This window comes from Balaenoptera musculus, chromosome 15 (genome assembly GCF_009873245.2).
Source record: "Balaenoptera musculus isolate JJ_BM4_2016_0621 chromosome 15, mBalMus1.pri.v3, whole genome shotgun sequence".
Lineage (NCBI taxonomy): Eukaryota > Metazoa > Chordata > Mammalia > Artiodactyla > Balaenopteridae > Balaenoptera > Balaenoptera musculus.
This window is the reverse complement of record NC_045799.1, coordinates 53,548,549-53,570,408: the sequence shown is the minus strand read 5'-3', so window position 1 is coordinate 53,570,408 and position 21,860 is coordinate 53,548,549. Positions and strand designations below refer to the sequence as shown.

Sequence of the window (21,860 nt, the reverse complement as noted above, 5' to 3'; positions counted from 1 at the left end):
AAAACCACAGACTGAGATAGAAAAGATGTCCCTCCAACACCAGCCATTTCCACTAAGGGATAAAAATGGATTCATGGAAAAAAACTGAAAATAAGGAAGGCTGGGAAACCAAGATACTCCCTAACTGTTCACTATGGAAATTTCCACCTTGCAGAAAAAAGCAGAGAAAATTGCACAATGAAGCCCCTTGTACCTAGCACTGAGCTGCAAAAATGTGTCCACATTTTGCCAGTCTTGTTCCATTGTCCTCACCCAAGGCCCTGTCTTTCCTCCTTCATTTCCTTCCTTCCTTCCTTCTTTCCTTCCTTGAATCTTTTACAGCAAATTTCAGACATCATGTCATATTATGCATAACACATCAGCATGCAGTTCTAACCTAAGGGTTTGGTCTGTTTTTACAAAACCTCCATGTCGTATTTAACAGATTTGACATGAGGAAACTAGGATACTTGGAGAAAAGATCTGAGTGACACCTTAGAGTTTCTCCTACTAGTGCTTCTCAAATTTGAACGTGTATATGAATCACCCGGAGATCTGGTTAAAATGCAGACTCTGGTTCAGTGGGTCTGGGGTGGGGCCTGAGAGTCTGCATTTCCAACAAGCTCCCAGGTGATACCAGTGCCGCAGGTCCATGCGTCACACAGAGGAAGGGTTGGAAGGGTCCAAGTGTAGAACTGTGTGTTAACAGAGTTCCCAGATGGAACGCAAGTGCAGCCGTCTGCTTCCGGCTTCTTGAAGAGAGAACGTTTCTGCTTCTGACAGTGGATTAAAGGAAGAGGTGGGGAGTGAGAAAGCCATTCTCTGTTGGTCTAGTTCCTGAGGAATCGTGCCTCTGCCTTAGGGCCATTCTCAAGTCTTGTTCAAGGATAGAATGATTTATTGATGGCCATAATTAAAAAGCAATGCCAATAAAGAAGCAGTCAGCACTTTACATCTGCACTTACACATGAGCAAGAGCGGTTTGGTAAAATGGGCACTAGGGTCTTATTTCCCCATCCACAAAAGGGCTCCCATCGTGAGGTGTCCTGTTGGGGTCAAGCCTCATGTCTGCAGCAGGAGTTGATAAGGTTTTAAATTTCAACTGGTACACTGAGCCACCTGTTCTCATCCCCAGCACTTTTATTACAGGTCTAGTGGATCATCAGTGGGTGGCACTCTGGATGTGTAGACTTGGGTAAGTGTGGTTTTGAGCCCCAGTGGGGGCTGTTTTTCCACCAGTGTCTTGGCTGTAGGTCTGAACTTGTCTGCTTGAGATTGGAGCACTGGGTTGATTTAAGGTGTTTGGTTGACTTGATTTAGCAGCTGTTCGTCCTCATTGATTTCATACTAGCTGGTTAATAAGACCTTTCTTCTTTGGTTTGGGGAATGTGAACTTAATGAAGCGCTGGACCCCACAAATCAGGAGGAAAATGAAGACATGTTTACAGCTTAATATGGTAGGTTGGTTCAAAGGAACTACTGAATGAAACAAGTAGGTCCTTAAAATATTGTTAAACAACTGAATGCATAATAAAGTGTGTCTATGCCCAAATGGTCTATTGGCAAATAGTTACTGTTCCACCTGAAAATTAGTAGGTAGGAATTGAGCAAATGTTTGGGGGGGGGGGGGGGGGAAGGGAGATGCTCTTATTGAGTATATTAGGTTATGCATTTTATTTTAATTCCACTAAAGGTTTATTTTATAGGTTTATTTAATGATTTAACTATTATGTATAGGTTTATTTTCATCCCACTACAGTATTTTTTTCCCAAATTGACTTTGGACTAAATCAAGGTCAGCTTCCTACTTCTTCAGTTTGTACCTGGCCGCCTACATATGGGGCAGAGGATGGGAGGGAATTTGTTCAATTAAATCCAACAAATATTTGTTGAATGCCTATTAAGGGCAAAGGTCTCTGCTTTGTGCCAGGGAGACACCAAAATAAATAAGGCACAGCCCTACTCTCAGCCACGTCAGGGAGCAACAGTTGTAAGAAACAGAAGGCAAGGCTCTAGCAGGGAAACTCATGAGGATGGGAACCAAATTAGAGGGAATCAGGGAATAGAAACTGCAATTATAGAAACCAAACTTCCTCCTCTGGCTCTCAGAAGCCCTGTGGTCTTTCTTATCAGCCCCATGGGCTTTCTTGTCTCTGCTTCCCTCGCTCGTGACCACCTTTCTCTTTTCACTCCTGGTTCCTCATGGGAGACAGCAGAGCCCACCACCAGCTGGTTAGTTACTGTGTCTCTTGGTTCAAGTCTTGAGAAAGACAGAATTGGGTTTCCGGCCAACCAACTGAACATAGGGAGGAGACTTGGTACAAATATGGTGCCTAAACCTGCCTTTCAGCAGGGCCTATGAGTAGGGGAATTCCAAGAGAAAAATACCTGTGAGTACTGCAGGCACCAACACACTCTATTTTTTAACTCTCTCCCGCCCCCTAGAGGGTAAATACCATGAGACAGTTTACGATAGTACTTGGCTCAAAATATTTGAGAAAGGGAGGGAGAAAGGAAGGGGTTGGATCAAACTCTAGACTTCCTGGTTTCCTAAATTCACGGTGCAAGTATTTGGAAATAAATAAACATCAGTCCCTGAGAACCAGGGGAAGGAGTTGAATCTAGCTGGGTTCTTTCCCAGACCTGAAATGCTCGGCTGGGTGAAATACCTGTACCTTGCCATAACTGATACAGTGTGGGAGTATGCATTGTACCCTGATTAAAGCATAATTAGCAAGCAGCAGGAATCCCATTCACTAGGAGAGCTCATCCTACTTCCTGTTTCACTTGCATAATTACCCACGTCGCCAGACACTGAAATGACAGTAATGACAGACTCTCAGAATGATACAGCCAGAAAGCCCCTTGGAAACCATTAACCACATTCATTCTACATACAGGGAAACTGAGGCCCAGAGAGAGAGCAAGGGCTTACAAGAGCCAAGGCCAGGTGTCCTGCCTCCAAGCCCAGCCCCACTTGTGCAGCATCATGTGACCCAAGTGAAACCAGCTCCTTTGCAGTCTCTGGAACTCCAGGCACAGCCAACACTATCGCCTTCACGTAGTTTTTCCAGTCAGGTCCCCCCATGGTCTCCAGAACAGAAAATGCAATTCAAGTAAAACCATGATAGCTGCTCCCTGCAGCTGCTTGTTTCTTAGCTTCCCCTCTCCTCTGTCTTGTTTTGCCCACGTTCCATAACTGGCCCTTGACCAGGATAAAGAGGCCTGAGAGGCGGGAAGGAGGAACTGACAGGGCAGTGGAAACTCTGCTGGGTCTCATGAGTGGTCCCCAGCCACCGGCTGGATTTAGAACATGCCTTTAAGTGTCAGGGTGGAAATAACCCAAACACCATGGAGACAATTCCCTTTGTACAATTACTGGGACGAGCCATGCCACAGAATGGAAAGGTCATGCTCCCTGAGCTCATTTTAGGTTAGCTGTTCGAAACTTGGGTAATATCGCTTTGAGGGGAAAATGGATTCTATGATTGGTTCCCAGGCTACCCTACTTAACTGATGTTATAATTGACCTCTGGGTCCCAGGGCATGGAAGCCAGAATCTAAAGGGTGCAGGAAGAGGAATTTTCTTTGCCCATGGCTTCCTCCAATCCCTCCTGCCACGTCCTCCCAGTGGCTCTGGACCCCCATATTTCCCCAGATACCAGAGGGATCCAGGTTCTGATGGCTGCCTGCCCTCCCCCTGGTCCCTTAAGGAGGGGGGCAGTGGGCTACTGTCAACCCAGATTTTGGAGCAAGGGGCAGTCTGCTGGAACTAATCCACATGCAAGTGTGAATAACAAACAGCCCCTGAACCAGTGGTTCTGACATGTCAGCGGGCACTAAAACCACCTGGAGAGACTGTTAAAATGCAGACTCCTGGACCCCACCCCATGACTGTAAATTCAGCAAGGGCTACAGTGAGGACCCGGGAATCTGTTTTTAACAAGCTACTCAATTGATTCTAATGTTGATGGTAGAAAATACCGTGGAGAAACACTAGAACTGGTGAAATGGCAGGTGTTCATAATTCCGGAGGGATTTTTCTCTTTACTGGGTGGAGAGTCACATAGACCGGGATTCAGGATACTACAGGTTTCAAAAAAAAAAAAAAAAAAAGACAAAGGAGCACTCCCTGGGTGAATTATCTCTGTGCTTCCATGTCATCTGCTGCGATGGCATGGCTCAGCCATCAGGAAGCTGTAACAAGAGGGTTTCTTGTAGATTTCAAGAGCCTTCCATTATTCATTTGTGAGGCTCCAAAGATTCTTGCCCATTTGGCTTCTACCTACCCCTAACAGAGTACTCTCACTCGTGGTATTCACAGGCTGCAATGCTCAACATCATCAGGCATTCGGGAAATGCAACTAAAAACCACAATGAGATACTGACACCTGCTAAGTTGCCCATAATCAGAAAAAGGAAAATAGCAAGTGTTGGCAAGGATGTGGGGAAACTGGAACCCTTGAACATTGGTAGTGGGAATGTAAAATGATGCAGCCACTGCGGAAAATAGTTTGGTAGTTCCTCAAAAAGTTAAACATAGAGTTACCATATGACCCAGAAATTCTACTCCTAGGTTTAGACCCAAGAGAATTGAAAGCAGGGACTCAAACAGATACTTGCACACGAATGTTCATAGCAGCATTATCCGTAGCAGCCAAGAAATGGAAACAACCCAAATGTCTATCAATTGATGGATGGATAAACAAATTCTGGTCTATCCAGACAATGGACTATTATGCAGCCATAAAAAGGAATGAAGTACAGATTCATGCTATGATGGGGATGAAGCTGGGAAACATGATTCTCAGTGAAAGAAGCCAGACACAAAAGGCCACATATTGTATGAGTCCAATTCTATGAAATGTCCAGAATAAGTAAATCCATAGAGACAGAAAGCAGATTAGTGGCCGCCAGAGGCCGTGGGAACAGAAGGCTGTGGAGTGACTGCTAGCAGGTAGAGTCTCTTCTGGGGGTGATGAAAATGTACTAGAACTAGAAAGAGGTAGTGGTTGCACAACATTGTGAATGTACTAAATGTCACAGAATTGTTCACTTTAAAATGTTAATGGGGCTTCCCTGGTGGCACAGTGGTTAAGAATCCACCTGCCAATGCAGGGGACACGGGTTCGAGCCCTGGTCTGGGAAGATCCCACGTGCTTCGAAGCAACTAAGTTTGTGCACCACAGCTACTGAGTCTGCGCTCAAGAGCCCACAAGCCACAACTACTGAGACCACATGCCACAACTACTGAAGCCCGCACACCTAGAGTCCGTGCTCTGCAACAAGAGAAGCCACCGCAATGAGAAGCCCGCGCAGCGCAACAAAGAGTAGCTCCCACTCACCGCAACCAGAGAAAAGCCCACGCACAGCAACAAAGACCCAACGCAGCCAAATAAATAAATTAATTAATTAAAAAAATTTTTTTTAAATAAAATGCTAATGGTTGGGACTTCCCTGGAGGTCCAGTGGTTAAGACTCCTTACTTCCACTGCAGGGGGTTCAGGTTCAATCCCTGGTCGGGGACTAAGATCCCACATGCCACGCGGTGCGGCCCAAAAAAAAAAAGGTAATGGTTAATTTTATGTTAATTTTACCTGGGGTGGGGAGGAGCAGGGGCTGTAATCAAATTTCCCAGGTTCCACACCCTACTCTGCCTCATGACCTTGAGCAAACTCTGTGCCTCCGTTTCCTGCAAAGAGGGAAAGCTCTAAGGGGGCTATAATAGTTCCCACCTTACAGGGCTATTGGGAGCTTTAGATGAGTTAATGTTCCCAAAGTAACTCGGAAAAAGGCGTTGGCGTATGGCATGATGGTAAATGTGTGCCATGATTCCATCACATAGACCCTACTCCCCATTACACATGCAAACCAAGGCTTGTTCAAGTTCACACAGCAAGTTCAGAAGCCAAGTCAGGGTTGGCACCCAGCTCTCATGGACTCGAAGTCCATGCTCTTCCCCTGTCAACCGTCTGACTTGATCCCTGACCAAATCTTGACACCTCGAGGTCCCAATCCCTGGCAGCAGCACAACTTCTTTCTGGTGACCCCACTCATGGTTGGCTGTCAGGCCTGCCGGCAAGGCAGAAGCCACAACTGTGTTTGCTTCTTCCCCATTGAAAGCTTTGGCCACCCTAGGGGGACTTCACCCACCAGCAGTCTGGCAGCGACTCTGACCCAGTGGAGAGCTTTTCCCTTCTCTGTGCCCATGACCATCAAGTTCTAGTCACAGAACGTCCCTCTTACCATGGATATTGGAGACGTCATCACTATCTTATTACAGTCAGTAGGGTCACCCAGAGGCTTCATCTCCCAGGAGGCGAGGGAGTGGACACTCAGCTCTCTCCTTGGATCTTTCAGCTCCCTCTTTAGACTGGCCTCCACATGCAGTCCCCTTTTCCTTGGTGCAATGTAAGATCACAGGGGTTTTTTCCATATCTGGTTCAATTGTTCTCAAGAACAATCTAGCTTACATTCCCCCAGTATCTGTCTTCTTTCCCTAAGCAGAAAGAAAGAAGTCTGCACCCATCTATGTCTAGAAATCCTTCCTGGGACTTCCCTGGTGGTCCAGTGGTTAAGACTCCACACTTCCAATGTGGGGCGGGGGCAGGGGGGCGGGTTTGATCCCGGGGGCAGGAGGGCGGGTTTGATCCCTTGTCAGGGAATGAGGATCCCACATGCCACGTGGCAAAAAAAAAAAAAAGAAAGAAAGAAAGAAAGAAAGAAATCCTTCCTGATTCCCTTGGTTGCCTCAAACAGCACAGCCCGTGGGAGTCCTAGGAGAAACCCTGGGATGTTTGCCGAGAATCAGGCCCACTGGATGTTCCATATAGAAGCAGATCGTCACAAGCAAATGACGAAACTCATCCCACAGGAAGTGTCCAAATCCCAGGTTCTCAGCTTCTGGACACAGAATAACCCGAGGAACTTGGCCTCCCCACCCCCTGCCTTCCCGCCTCCCTCATCAGCTTCCACAGCCAACACCAACTTCTCCCAGGGCTGTGAGGTCTGTTCCAGGGAGCAGATCCAATCTGACAGGTGTGAGATGTGATGACCCTTCCTTTGTGGCTGCCAATGTTTACATCCCAGAGAAACAAGTCTGAAGCCCAGAGGGACAGCCCCAGGATTAAGTAGGCCAACCGGAAGGATGTTGGGGGAGGTGGTCTTAAGAACACATGGACACCCCTGGCAGCATCCGTTCACAGAACTTACCAGTACCTTCTCTCCTTTATTCCCAAGGTCGCTGTATCGAAGATCACGGAGTCATTCACAACATGATGTTTAACACAGAGACACTCTGGAAGTATTCCTTCAAGACCACACAGAACAAGACTGAGTGGTGGGACAATGGCATTCTCCCCCTCTGGATCACAGCCCAGAGACAGGTACCACCAGAAACCCTGGGCTGACTTCCTGGGACATCGTCTCTCATTCCTAGGCATGTGGGTGGGGGGTTAGACGTTGGGTGGCCTTGGGCAAATGACTTAACCTCTCTAAGCGTCTGTTTCCCTAAATGTGGTATAGGGATCATGATGATGCTCTTATTTAATAGAGTTCATGTAAGGATTAAATAAGATGTGCACTTAATGCATATCTCAGTAAGTTTTAGCTGTTATGGATGGATGAGGCTCCATGAGGGCAGAGTTGGCTTAATCATGATTGTACCTCCAGGGCTCATCATAGGGTCTGGACCCAGCAGCTCTTTAATAAATATCTCTTCATACACTTGCCTCTGACTTAGGCATAAAAGCCCTTAGGAACAAAGTTGACCACTCAAGGCATGAAAACTCTGATGAGAACATTTGCTTGAAAGTATCCCAGCAGCCATTCATTATTGCTTTGAAAAGGCAGAAATCAGATTTGTGCGTTGAACTCCCAGCCCCAAACCTGTTGCCAGCTTTTGCATTTTTCTCAATGAGCTTCCAGAGTCATCACTTCAGAACAGATCCTCCTCCTCTTCCCCCAAGACACCAGCCTTGGCTCCAAAGCTTCCTTGGGTCCTGACACTTCATCTCTGTGCTCCCAGCCCATGCCGTGCACATTACATTGCAAGGGGGTGTAATTGCAGCAGCTCAGAACACAGTCTGTGGACTTATACTCCCAGAGCTGGGTCCAACCAGCTCCACCCTTCTCCAGCTATGTGACCTTCAGCAATGACCTCCACTCTGTGCTTGATTTGCCCCACCTGTAGAATGAGGATGGACAGAATCCCTGCTTCATAGGCTTGTTGGGAGGATTAACTGTGATAACGCATGTAAGTTGCTTGGCACTAACTGCTCGAAATGATCAGTCATTCTTATGAATGGAGGCTGAACCATTTTAGCAGGACTTCAGCTACAGGTCACTACAGCTCTAGGCCAGAACTATCCAATGGAACATTCTGTGATAACGGACATGTTCTATTCTGCATGGTCCAATGTGGAAGCCACAAGCCACAGGTGGTAATTGAGCCCTTGAAATGTGACTGGTAAGACTGAGGAACTGAATGTTTAATTGTATTTCATTTTAATTAACTTCAATTTAAATCTAAATACTACACAGGCGAGGGGCTACCATAATGGACAACACAGCTCTAGAAGAATCACAGGGGGCTGTCAATGACCCTACTCTACCTCAGGTTCATTTTCTCCCCCTAAGTGTTGGGCTCTACAGTCCTTCCTCTTCTGTCACATTTTTAAACTTTGAGGCATAGACCATGCAAATAAACTCTGTCCATACAAGAAAAATAACAACCATAACACTCACTATGCATGAGGCCCTGATTTAAGTGCTTTACGTATATTAACTTATCACAACCCTGAGGTGGGTGCTAAGGTTATGCCCCTTTAACAGATGAGTAAACTGAGGCACCAGGTGATACCATAACTTCTCACAGTCACAAAGCTAGTGAGAGGCAGAGCCAGGATTTGAACTCACTCTGGGTTCAGCAACTCTTAACTCTTAACCATGACATAATATTTCTTCAGTGGCCAAAGCATTTAGTCATGGATTTCAGAGTGAATCTTGTATCTGCCTAGCTGCTAAGAAGGTCTGGATAGTCTTCCTTAATTCACTATTCAAAACCCAGGGCCTCTCTTGCTAAGGAATTTGTTCACTGGCATGAGGCTTCTGGTGGCATTCTCCCTTCCTGGTGTTTTCTTATACATGGTTCTTGTCTCCTTGTCATTTATTTGCAGGACTTTGTTTCCTCCTGCTCAATTCATAATCTGAGTGCTTTTCTTCTTTGCTGAATTCATAAGCAGTTGTGCAAAAAGAGGGTCTGGTGCAGGGCCAGGCGACTGACAACACACCACTTGTTTGGCAAGCGAATGTCAAGTTGGTGCATCGTGTTCTGCCATTAGCAGCTCCTGCCCGGGACAGGGCCATCCGCCAGCTCCCTGAGGAGGTGGTGCAAAAGCTCCTGTAATCAGAGCAAACCTGCGGCCCCGGGTCAACCCCTCCTGCCCCAGAAACAGGGGGACAAATGCCAAATGCCATTCGGGGGCACATCTGCATTGTCGGGCAGGGCTGCAGGAGGGTGGCCTGCCCTGTACCCATCACTGGAAAATTCCATCCTTCTTCTGAGTCTCTTCCAGGCAGGCTTTGTGGAGACTGATGCGTTAACCTTTAATAGGACTAAAATGTTTTCCGTCAGTGACATTAATACTGCCAGAGTCTATCATGATTCATGAGAATCGGTGTCCCTTGGCAGATGATGCCTAGGAGATGGGATTCCCAACCACCTTTGTCTCCACCATCCACGGTCCACGAGTGTATCCACACTCCATCAGGACTTCCCTAATGGTCAGGCTATGAACAGAGAGGCTCCAATGAGAGCAGGCTGGGATTTTAAATGAGCTCCTGGGATAACTGAACCTGATCAATGGCTGAGGTGTTTCACCAAGTTCAGTAAGTCCTAATTCTCAGAGAAAGGCAGACAGCCATGACTGTGAGACCCAGGAAAACCATAAAAACCTAGGAGCATGTTTCTCCTCTCTATGGAAGAGCCACAGATCATATTAAGATGTGAAATGGCAGAGGGATGATGTGGGTGAGATCCTCATGTCTTCCAAGACAGGACCATGGTAGGCTACCACCAGGAGGGGATTTGTAGAGAGGGTGGGGAGGGGAGCTATGGTTCTTGGTGTCAGCCAGGTCTCCAGACAATAGCTTCCAAACTTGGAAGAGGTGTGAGAAAGAGGGTGCCGTCAGCTTCTGCTTAGAAAAGTATTAATAGAAACATAATGCATCCCAGTATTGGCTCAAGCCTTGTCTATCATGCATCATAAAGATTCTGAGAATAATAATCCGACCTCCGAAAACGTGTGGGAGGGGGAGAAAACACAGAATCTTGGCCATCTAGCTTCCTTCTGTTCAGTGACGCCTCCAGAATACAGAAAAGCAATGAAAACACTCAGAACCAACCTCAACTTCTGAATTTCAAAAACATGGAGTCCATCTCTTTCCTCTCAGCCATTCCCTAGAACAAGTAACTAACTCCTTTCCCTAAACCACTAAACATACTCTCCACCAAAGCACAACTGTGATGAACACTTCACAGGCCTTCCTAAAACCCGTGTGCTTTTTGACATTAATTCAGTCCCCTAAAAAAGGGGACAAGACAGAAAAAACCAAACTAAAACTCTTTCTTTAATGATTGGTTCTGAAGAGTTTTGGTAGATTCTGTACAAAACCCAACAGTCAGGCTTTGCCATAAGAAGTACCAACTCTTGTTTTAAAGAAGCAACTTAAGAGTAATAGCCACACTGATGCAACACTACACTAAGGAAGGATAATGCACCCAGTAAAACTAGCGATTTTCCAATTGCTATTGCTACTGGAAACACTGATTATGCTAATTAAAGGGCAGAATAGTAAATACCCACTCTTTTGCATCCAATTAAGTGCTGAGATTGTTTCTCAGAAGTATCTGTAGAAAATAGCACTTTTGCTTATCATAGGTCCCAAATAAACAGAGTCAAGTGTGTGTGTGTGTGTGTGTCTGTGTCTGTGTGTCTGTGTGTACACATGCTCACACACACATTTCTCTCTGAAGCTCATTTCACAAAGCAGCATCAATCCTCAAATTCTTATGGGACCAAGTGAGAAAAATCATAGTTTCCTAAGACTACAGCTTGGGATACCTTTAAAGAAAGAGTATGTGTTGAGGGACTTCCCTGGTGGCGCAGTGGTTAAGCATCCACCTGCCAATGCAGGGCACACTGGTTCAATCCCTGGTCCGGGAGGATCCCACATGCCATGGAACAACTGGGTCCATGCGCCACAACTACTGAGCCTGTGCTCTAGAGCCCACGAGCCACAACTACTGAGCGCACGTGCCACAACTACTGAAGCCCACGTGCCTAGAGCCCATGCCCCGCAACAAGAGAAGCCACCGCAATGAGAAGCCCGCACACCTCAGCGAAGAGCAGCCCCCGCTCGCTGCAACTAGAGAAAGCCCACATGCAGCAGCGGAGACCCAACGCAGCCAAATAAATAAATTAAAAAAAAAAAAGAAAGAAAGAAAGAAACAATATGTGTTGAGAACATAGCACAAGAAAACAATTTCAAATTGGGAACATCTGAGATTTAACACGCGAATACTTAACTGGATATGCAGGGCTGCCTAAGACCCTCACAATGTCAATGTCAGCTTATTCTAAATAATAAAATAGCCAGTCAAACTATGTTCTACAAAATGTTAGAAGCTTCATCCTTCCAGTCAATTCCATACTTGACAGCAAAGTCAATTTACATGGATGTTAAAGTACCGTCGCTAAAAACTGAGAATTATGTCTAGTGCCAATCAGAAATGCAATAAATATTAGAGGATTTTCAAGTTAAAGCAACCATAGAAATTCTATTATCAGAAAGGAAAATGTGTTACCTGTAGAGGTTACAAATAAGATGCTAGAACCCAAAAGCGAAAGCATTTCTGTAACTATATCCATAAGTTAATCAAGAGTGAGAATAGGATGGGTTTTCCACCCCTAAAAGGGGACATGATTCATGCATTCGTTCAACACACATTTAATCAGCAGTCAGCACTTACTCTGAGCCAGGCCTGTTCTAGGTCCCAGGAAAAGTACGTTCAACAAGATCAGCATAGCCCCTGATTTCCAAGAGCTCACATTCTAGAGGAGGGAACTAGATAGTAAAAAAGTAAGCAAATTAAGGTAATTTCAGGTTGGGGAAAGTGCTTTAAAGAAAATAAAACTGGATCTCAAAATAGGAAATTAATGCTGGAGGGCAGAGGGGACAATATTTCACCTACAGTTACGGATAGCAGAGCTTCTGGAACTTTGCAAAGTACTTAGTATTAAGACTTCTGTCTTAGGTCAAGCTTCCTAAAAGCAGAGCCTGAGGCAGGGATGTGGTACTCATAATGTATTGAGGGAGAGTTCTCAGGAGATGGGAGTGAGGAAAACTGACAGGGCAGGAGGAGGACCTAAGTGAGACGTGGCCTCAGCTGGAGACCAGCTTCAGCCTGATCTCACGGGGAGCACTTGGAACATGAATTGCACCCCCAAGTCATCCCACCCTGAAGCCAGGGAGCTGGCTTTATGTCCTGACGTCAATCACTGGCCATGAGCTGCTGGGGATAGAGGAGCCGTATAGGATACCTGCCTAGGTGAGGCAGGATTTGGCCACTTGGCAAGGGAATTTTCCAGAACATGGGGGAACTGAGAGACATTAGCAACCACCCTCACGGAAATGGGTGTGGGTGCAGGCCCAGTAAGGGGATCTGGGTGGGGTACCAACAGCATCCCCTACAACTTCCAAATTTGTTTCCTGCTTCTTTCTCTCAAATGGTACATGGGAAGTTTTGGCATTACGCTTAGTTATACTTTTCTGCCCATTTGTAGACCAGATAGCCACAACCCAGGTGCCATTATCCCACAATTCTTCCCTGTAATTTAGTCTCCATACCAAACTGACACCGTTACACCAGCACCCTCTCTTGGTTCTTTTCAAGCCAATGAACTTTACAGTGTTTTTCAGAACATCCAAATCTTGGGTGATACAAGAAGTGTCCCAGAACAGCCCTCAAGTTAATAGCCAAGATGAAGGAAAATACTTGTTCCCCAAATAAGCAGGTCAGTCTTTCATGGAACCAGAAATCTATCAAGCTCATACTATGTGCCCAGTCCTGATTGAGGAGCTGCTTTACAACAGAAACTATTTAGTGAGATGGGTCCATCTTATTGTTAACTCGTTGGTGAGTGTACATAAAATGATTTTATTTTCCTAACAATTTTACCAAGCTTTGTCAAAATCTAGCTTTCTGCTGGGGAGTAAATCGCTTAATATTTTCATGACTTTGAAATCACTTGTGTTGTTAACACAGCCTCATTTTTGGTCTTAAGACTCAGTTCGGCTCAGAGTAAATCCTTCATCTTGTAACCAAGTCAAAGCTCTGCTCCCCTGCATGCTCCCTACCCTCACCGTAAGCCCTCTGGTGGCCCCAGCAGCCTGGGGTAGAAGGAGTATGGTCTACTCCTCTCAGGCCCCCCACACCTCTTTCCCTGGTTTACCCACTGGTGACAAGGAGAGGGAAGAGATGGCAGCTCCTCCCATGATGGCTTGGTGGTAGGCCAGGGCCCTTTTCCTGTTGGCTGTAATCTACTGCCCTGTGTAGTTGCCCATGGCCTAACACAGAAGATAAAGGTCACTGGGCCCCACTGACAAGGGCTTCAGGGTCAAGCAGCAACCCCAGGCCCTGCCCGGGCCTTGTAAGACTCAGCTGCATTTCATGGCTGACCCACCCCATTCCTCTGACGTAAGGAATCCCATGCCCCATGCTGCAGCCATTTCTGCCATGACTGGAGGCTCCAATCTCATCTTCCTTCTGCAGACTCCAACCTTGGGGTCTACAGGCACATTTCAGATCCACCTTCAGGACCCCTCAGGAGACAGAAACTGGAGGAGATAATCATTGCCCCCTCTTCATCTGACCATGCGGTCTGGCCCATTGCTCTTTGTTCCTCTCCAGGAAACTAAAAGCTGAGCTCAATGAACACTAACTAACATGCTCCACATGCATTTAGTCCTCACAACCACCCCACGAGGTGGCATTAACATCCCCGTTTTACAGATGAGGAAACAGAGGTGGAGAGCATCTGAGTGACATGCGTCCAAGTGGGAGAGAAAAGATAAACCCAGGCAATCCAGCATCGAGCACACCTTTAACTGCCCTATTGTTGCCTCTGGGTTGGGCGTCAAGCCCAGTGGCTGAGCAGACATCTGCACAGGGAACAAGATGACAGTCTCCCCTTCACGCAAACACCCCCAAATTTCATAAACATTATACATGGGAACCAGTTAGGCAGATTCTCCCCTCTCCAATAGCCCCAGAGGAAATCCACAGATCTTATCTCATTGGCTCTGACTGGGACCTGGGCCCAAGGCTGAACCAATTGCTGTGGCCAGGGAATGCAGCATCCTCTGACTGGCCAGGCCAGAGCCACATCCTACCTCTGGAGCCTGATGTAGACCCAACACATCTTGCATGGAGCAAGAGTAGGGAGGAGAGCCACCAGGGGATGTCAGATGTTCCAAACCAGCAGACGGGGGAGGGGGTGCTGGGCAGGCAATCATAATAGCTGTCCACTGCACACACCGGGGAAGGCTTGTGGTGGCTTCTTAGGTCTACAGGCAAAGAAAAGAGTGCCTACTAGGGCCAAAACACAATGCCCAATACTTTATCTTAAAGTTACCTGGATTAACCCTCACAAAAATCCCATCAATTTTTTGGCATTTTACAGGTAGGAACACTGAACCACTAAGAGATTAAACTCACTCACCATCACCAACTTAGAAAGTGCCATTTTTCTTCCATTCTAAGGAACTGTTTTCTTCATTTTGCCGTCCCAAATTGGAACGCATATGCCAGTCACTGGAGTGTCACGGTTTCATAGGCAGCATTTTTCTTCGTAGGAGCACATAACATAACGGCAGGTCTCACAATTAACGGTGTTTTAGATTCCACGAGAGCCTGGTGATGCCAGGAACGAAGCCCAATCCTGTCTGACTCTGAAGCCACATGTTTTCCATGCCTTTGGACTGGGGCAGGGATGCTGACACGTTGGACTTTGCACATTAAGAGAAAGATAGGAGAAATGGCCCTGACAGATTTTTCTTCTTGCACTTGCAGGGGAGGAAAACAGCGTCATTCCACTATCCTGGGGGAGGCGCCAAGTACAAAGGGGAGGCCGTCCAGCGGTCCCTGGTGGAGCCGTACACCGACCCGGATAGCAACGAGACGGAGTGGAGGGAGAACATCGATACCGTCATGAACTGGTTCAGTAAGGAAGACTTTGACTTCGTGATTCTACTACGGAGAGCCGGATAACGTGGGACGCCGCTTTGGGCCTGAGACAGAGAACAGGAGGGTGATGACTCAGCAGATCGACAGAACCATCGGGTACCTGTTGGAAGCCACTGAGAGGCACAGCTTGACTGAGCACCTCAATGTCATCATCACATCTAACCACGGCATGACCACTGTGAAAAAGAAGCCCAAAGTCACTGAGATCCTCCTGACCAACTACATCAGCTTCAGGGACTTGGTCAAGTTTGATGTTGTGGACTATGGCAGCTTTGGGATGCTCCTGCCCAAACCAGGGCAAGAGGAAGCCGTTTACCAAGCGCTGAAAAATGCACACCTTCACCTCAATGTCTACAAGAGGGAGGAATTTCCAGAACACTTCCATTTTGCCAAACACGAGCGGGTCTTGCCAATCGTGATGTATGCTGACTCTGGTTATAACATCAGTGGGGTGAGTAGATTCTAAAATGAATAAATTCCATCTTGAATTTGGAAGGCAGTCACTAGGGAAGGACCGTTCTGAAAAAAATTAAAACATAAGTGCATGCATGATGAGTTGCAACCCACTGTTTTCCAAGTGTTCCCCACCCCCCACCCCACATCCCAGACAACCCATCCCGTCCCACGTTACCATTATGCAATGATAATGACACACATCCCTGACCAAGGTTAAGTGCCCAGGGCTATGTTAAAAATTTAACATGAGCTATTTCATTTTTGTCTTCCCAACAACCCTAAAGATAGGTACTCTTATCTCCCCATTTTAACGAGGAAGAAACTAAAGCTAGAGAGAAGTGATTTGGGATTAGAAGTGTAAGGCTGATATCTGAACCCAAGCCTATGTGTTTGATCATTATGCACAGATCACCAGGAGATTGACCCAAAAAAACACCTTCTGGTTCCCATTTGCATATATCCAGAAAAAGGCAATCCTGTTCACTTAAAAATTTATACACAGATGCCCATAGCAGCATTATTCATAATAAACAAAAGGTGGAAACAACCCAAATGCCCATCAACTGATGAATGCGTAAACAAATTACAGTCTATCCATACAGTGGAATATTATGTAACGATTAAAAGGAAACCAAGTACGATACATGTTATAATTTGAATGAACCTTGAGAACATTATGCTCAGTGAAAGAAGTCAGATGCAAAAGACCACATATTGTATGATTCCATTTAAATGAAATGTCCAAAACACACAAATCTATAGACACAGGGCATAGACTGGTGTTTGTCTAGGGCCGGGGGAAGTTGGAGGGAATGGGGAGTAACGGCTGAAGGGTACAGGCTTTCTTTTTGGGGTGATGTAAGTGTTCTAAAATTGGTTGTGATGATAGTTTCACAACTCTGTGAATACACCAGAAATCACTGAATTGTATACTTTAAATGGGTATATTGCATTGTTTATGAATTATATCTCAACAAAGCCATTATGAAAAAAATAAGGAAGCCTAAAGAAGAAAGTACCAAAATCAATGCTAATTGTGAGACATAAGTGAGGTCTTTTTTTTTTTTTTTAACTACTAACCAATAATTCATGGCAGAACAAAGTTTAGGTGATGTTTAAACATCACATGACAGAAGACCATCCCAGGTACAGCTTGAAGAATCCTGTCTAAGGCTATGAACAGGAGTCAAACATTATGTTTGCAATCTGTATACTCAACTTGCTACAAGTCCAGAGTATAACAGGTATGGGAAAACTCATAAGCTTATTGTTTATTGTTAGTGGAAACATTCACAGTAAAATGCAACACTTTATTGGTATTTTGTAATCCTTCAAGTGGCCTGGAGCTAAGGCCTTGCCAAGAAAAGATTCCATAGCCACTGGCCTCTTTTTAAACCTGGTTCATGATGTAACAGGTTGAGAGGGATGTTAAGACATTTAATCAAACAGTCATATTCCCAGAGTGACCAACCATTTAGTCTGAGGGACAGGATGCTGTGATGAGTTTAATCTTCCAGAAAACTGACCATTAGACAGAAAATCCTTTGGGTCTCAATGCTCTCGTTAAATCCACTTCTCAGATTCCCACCAACCTGCCTGCCTTGATGGGCGTGACTCTTCTCACTTCAGGACTGAGGAGCTTGCAAAGCACATGAGGCCATCACTGGGGGGCACTTAACAGTTCTTAACAGGCTGCTCCATGGCCTCAAAGGCCGTTGGACCAGTTCCTTTAGACAGGTGAGGGAGCCTAAGCTGAACAGACAAGCGCTTTCTATATTGAACAAGCCAACTAGGAGACCAACTTTTCAGTATACAGAGCATCACATGTCTTACATGCCAGAATATATGCTGGTCCTAAGAAAATATAAACAGTGCTGTGCTGTGACTGATGTTACCTAGTCATTTGAAAAGGAGGACAGACAAAAACCTACCCAGCATTCATTAAGCAATTACCTACCGTCCTTACTCCCTCCTCTCTAATCCTCTCCCTGACCCCAAAATGATATAGATAGATAGATGCACTTTTGTGCCTTAAGAAACATACCTGGCTCTAGAATCAGTCTGGGTTCAGAAACCTGCTCCAACACTGGCTACTACATGACTCAGGGCAGTTTCCTCATCTGTAAAATGGGGATGATAATGATAGTGCCCTCACTTTATAAAGCATTCAGAACAATTCACAGTACACAGTAAGCCCTCTATGTTTAAGCCTATTATAACTGTCAGTATTACTATCTTAATGCTGTTTCTAATGGGTATGTTTTTCTTTATTCTCTTCCTTAAAGATCTTCCATTCCTTCCTCTCTCTGCCACTGCAGACAGCAGTGTCCTTCCTTGTCATTTAAGTTTTCAAAGATTTCCTGGATCCAACAAGCATGACATTAACTAAAGGGCAGTTTTCTTTCAGGGGACTGGAATCTAAAATGGCTCTTTTGTTATTATTATTTTTTAGCAAATTATATTTCAGCAAAGGAGATCATGGCTTTGATAATGTCTACATGGACATGAAGATCATATTCAGAGCTTTTGGGCCAGACCTCAAGAAGAATCACCTGGCTGAGCCTTTTGACAGCATCCACATCTACCCCCTCATGTGTAAGCTCCTGGGGGTTACCCCTGTGCCCCACAACGGCTCCCTGGCAGTCACCCAGGAAATGCTTATAGATGCTTATGACCAGCAGCCAGGTAAGATAAAAAAGCCACCACTAAGAGATTGGTAGTGTGTCCTGAGACAGAAAAGATTCAAAAGGGGGTTTCCTGAATGGGGGAAAAGTCAAGCAGAATAATCCTGTTTCCTGGCAGCTTCAGTGCCCCCAGCACAAGATTATCATCAGCAGCTCTGAACAGGTAGCAGAAGTAGGAAATCCCTCACTGTGTTGGTGACATTTTATATAGTGCCTTTGGGGCAAAAAGGAAGGCTCTCCATAGAGGAAGTCAGGCGATAATCCTTCTGAGCCTCAGCAAGCATTTGTAGTCTGCCCCCAGATGCCCCTTGTAGATTCTGAAGAGCAGCCTTCCTTCAGCAACTCTGTGCATGCAGGTGCCTGGAGGAAAGCTGCTCACAGGGGAGGAACGAAGCCTTAGCACTCTACTCATGGCTAAAGAGAGGGGCAGGGGTTCCTGTAAATGAGGTTGTGAATTCTGAAGACTTCAAAATCCTAAATCTGGGTGACATAAAGGAAGAAAGGAAGCATCTATGGGAATTCATTTGTTTACAAACACTGGCCAGCTTTTCTTCTGTGGGCAGAGACTTAGAACACTGCCGGATGATTTATCAAATGCTTAGAGCAACCACACTTAATTGAAATGGAGTACAAAGAACAGCTTCCTGCACCCTTTTCCTTCCTTCCAAGCCACTGCCCACAATCTTCTTGTGAATTTACTGGAAGCAGGCTGTTTTGCAGAAAACTAAGTGAATGAATGCCAATTCTCTAAGTTATGAGAAATTTTTTTTTAAGTTTTAGAGTTTTGCTACAACTCTTTGGCCCCTACCGCCTGTCCCCTAGTCCTGGGAGCCTGAGGTAAGGTGTGTTTGACCACCAGTTACTGATAAGCAGGACATCCCACCAACTGATTTTCAGCGAATTGGCTTTTGGCAAAGTGGTCACTAGGCAAATGGGTCATTTGGCGAAGAGGTTGTTTAGTAAATCGGCTTTCAACGACTTGCCCTAAGAGATTTCTCTACAGTGAGCACTTTCTTGGGTTAAATGTACATTTTGTTTCCATAATTAATATTCACTAGCACCTTGATGGGAAACTTCCCAGGGACCCAGGAGCAGCCTCTTAATCAGATCATTTAAAACCACCTGATTTTTTATTAACAGGAGCAGACATGCAGAGGGCATCTGCTCTCCAAAACACAGCGACTGGTCTCGGGATTGTCGCAGGAGTTCTTGTGGTTCTGTTTGTTGCTGGTGTGACATTCACGGCCTTTGGTTGGAAAAGAAGTGAGTAGTCTCTGCGGGTTTTCTGTGGTTGATCAGTGCACATAGTAATAATCCATTTCAACCACTTCCTGAGTGCCTAGCGGTCCAGCACTTTGACAACCCAGTAACCAGGGATATCCTCGTGGGCTTGCATCCTGGACAGTCGTACAGGGCCCAGGACTCAGAACAGCCCCCAGCTTGGTCTGATCTCGAAAATCTTTATTTTTTTAACAAAGGCCCCATTTTCATTTTGCACTGGGCCCCAAACATTATGTTCCGGTTGCATGCGTTTCCCAGGGCTGCTGTAACAAAATAACACACACTGCGTGGCTTATAACAACAGAAATTTGTTGTTTCACAGAACTGGAGGCTAGAAGTCTGAGATCACGGTATGCACATGATCCCTCTGAAATCTGTAGGGGAGAATCCTTCCTCGCTTCTCCTAGCTTCTGGTGGTTGCCAGCGATCCTCAGCATTCCTTGGCTTGTAGACACAATCTCTGCCTCCACCGTCACACGGCCAACTTCTCCCTGTGTCTCTGTCTTCACATGGTGTTCTCTCCTCTTATAAGGACACCAGTCATGGGATTTACGGCCCCCTGTATTCCAGTATGACCTCCTCCCATCTTAATAATACCTGCAGAGACCTTATTTGCAAATAAGGTCACACTCCTATGTACCCAGGGTCAGGACTTCCAACATATCCTTTTGGGGGAACACAATTCAACCCATAACACTGGTCCTGCCACCAACCAAAGCATTCTATGGACCTGTTGCACCTCCTTCTACATTTCCATAGTTATATCAGGAGATTGAGCCACCCGCAACCCTTATTACACCCAATCCTGACCATTCCTCTACGTTCAAAGAGTCCCTGACTCAACAGCACGGGGACCTCCTGAACACTGTAAACAGCCTAAGGAAAGTCAGAACTTTACTTAACCTTAACTCCATTACAAAGCCCACATTTAACGTAATTTATATTTGAACTATAAAATTTTCCTATAAGTTGAAACATGACCTATAAAGGTCTCTACACCCTGAAGCAACATTTTAGAAAGAAATCAGTTGGTCTTTTTCTACAGAAACCATTAGCCATAGGAGAGATAAAGGAAAAACCTCAAGGTACTGATTGAATGGCCAGTCCCACAGCATAATTTCTAGAAGGCAACCATTCCATACAGTTAAAATGCATTAGCTTTTTATCATCATCATTAAAGAAAGCCTCAAACCCAAAGGGTGAATCTTTACTATAACATGTGCACATACACATCTCCTCTGCCACTGACAGGACTGATTGGATATACCCTAATGCTTCTTTAAACATCAACACCACCAGGAATTTTCACTTTTTATGTTAAACAGCAGTCCTAATCTTCACTTACACCTGAACACACCACACCTGTGAGGTCCATGGGACATTACAAATCCCTTCAGTGCCTTGATCCTTCCAAGTTCAGATCTGAGATGTATTACCTTATGATCTTTGTCCCCACACCAACAGCCCACACACAAAGATAAAGGTGTCTTCTGTGTGCAGGTCAGTGGTGTGGCCCACTCAGGGTTCTTCCCCAATCTGCTAGCCATCTATGGCATCAGGAAGGCTGGACCAGCCTAGATTTATTAATATCTTAGTATAACATCATACAGTATCACTTACTCTGGTGTTAACTGTGCATGCCCTTTTGCTCCTCAGAGGAAAGGCAATTAATAGCTATTATGTGTGTTAATAGAAAGTGTGGTATTTATGAGTTTAACTGACCCATTCCTCTTGGTGTTCACTGTCTACTGCAGGCAGAAAGCTGATCAAAACAGCACAGGTGAACCAGTACGCCTGACCAAGCTCTGACATCGTTCCTTCAGGACAAGGTGCAACCATATCATACGTCAGGTGTTTCTACCCCAGGACGCTGTGACTCAAAGGATTTATGCAACATCTCAGACCCAGAAACCTTTAATTCCATGTAAAAACACAGCAATAACCACAGTCCACCCTCTTTATTTAAATCAAGTGTTGATGGAATAAAACAATTTTTGTGTCAGATGCTGTGCTCACGTGGTTCTAGTGGAAGAAGAACAGATATAAGAGAATAAATGCATTCAACTAGAATTAATTCTCCTCTCTCGTTCTCATAGCTGAGCAGGGCTCAAGTGTTTCTCATCTGAAAGGGGTAATAAGATTTCATCTGTCCC

The 21,860-nt window shown here is 45.5% G+C and overlaps 1 pseudogene; it reads left to right on the top strand.

Annotated features, from left to right (window-relative positions):
- Positions 1–21,505, top strand: part of LOC118881639 — a 30,648-nt pseudogene extending 9,143 nt beyond the window's left edge.
- The last annotated feature ends 355 nt before the right edge of the window (positions 21,506–21,860 follow it).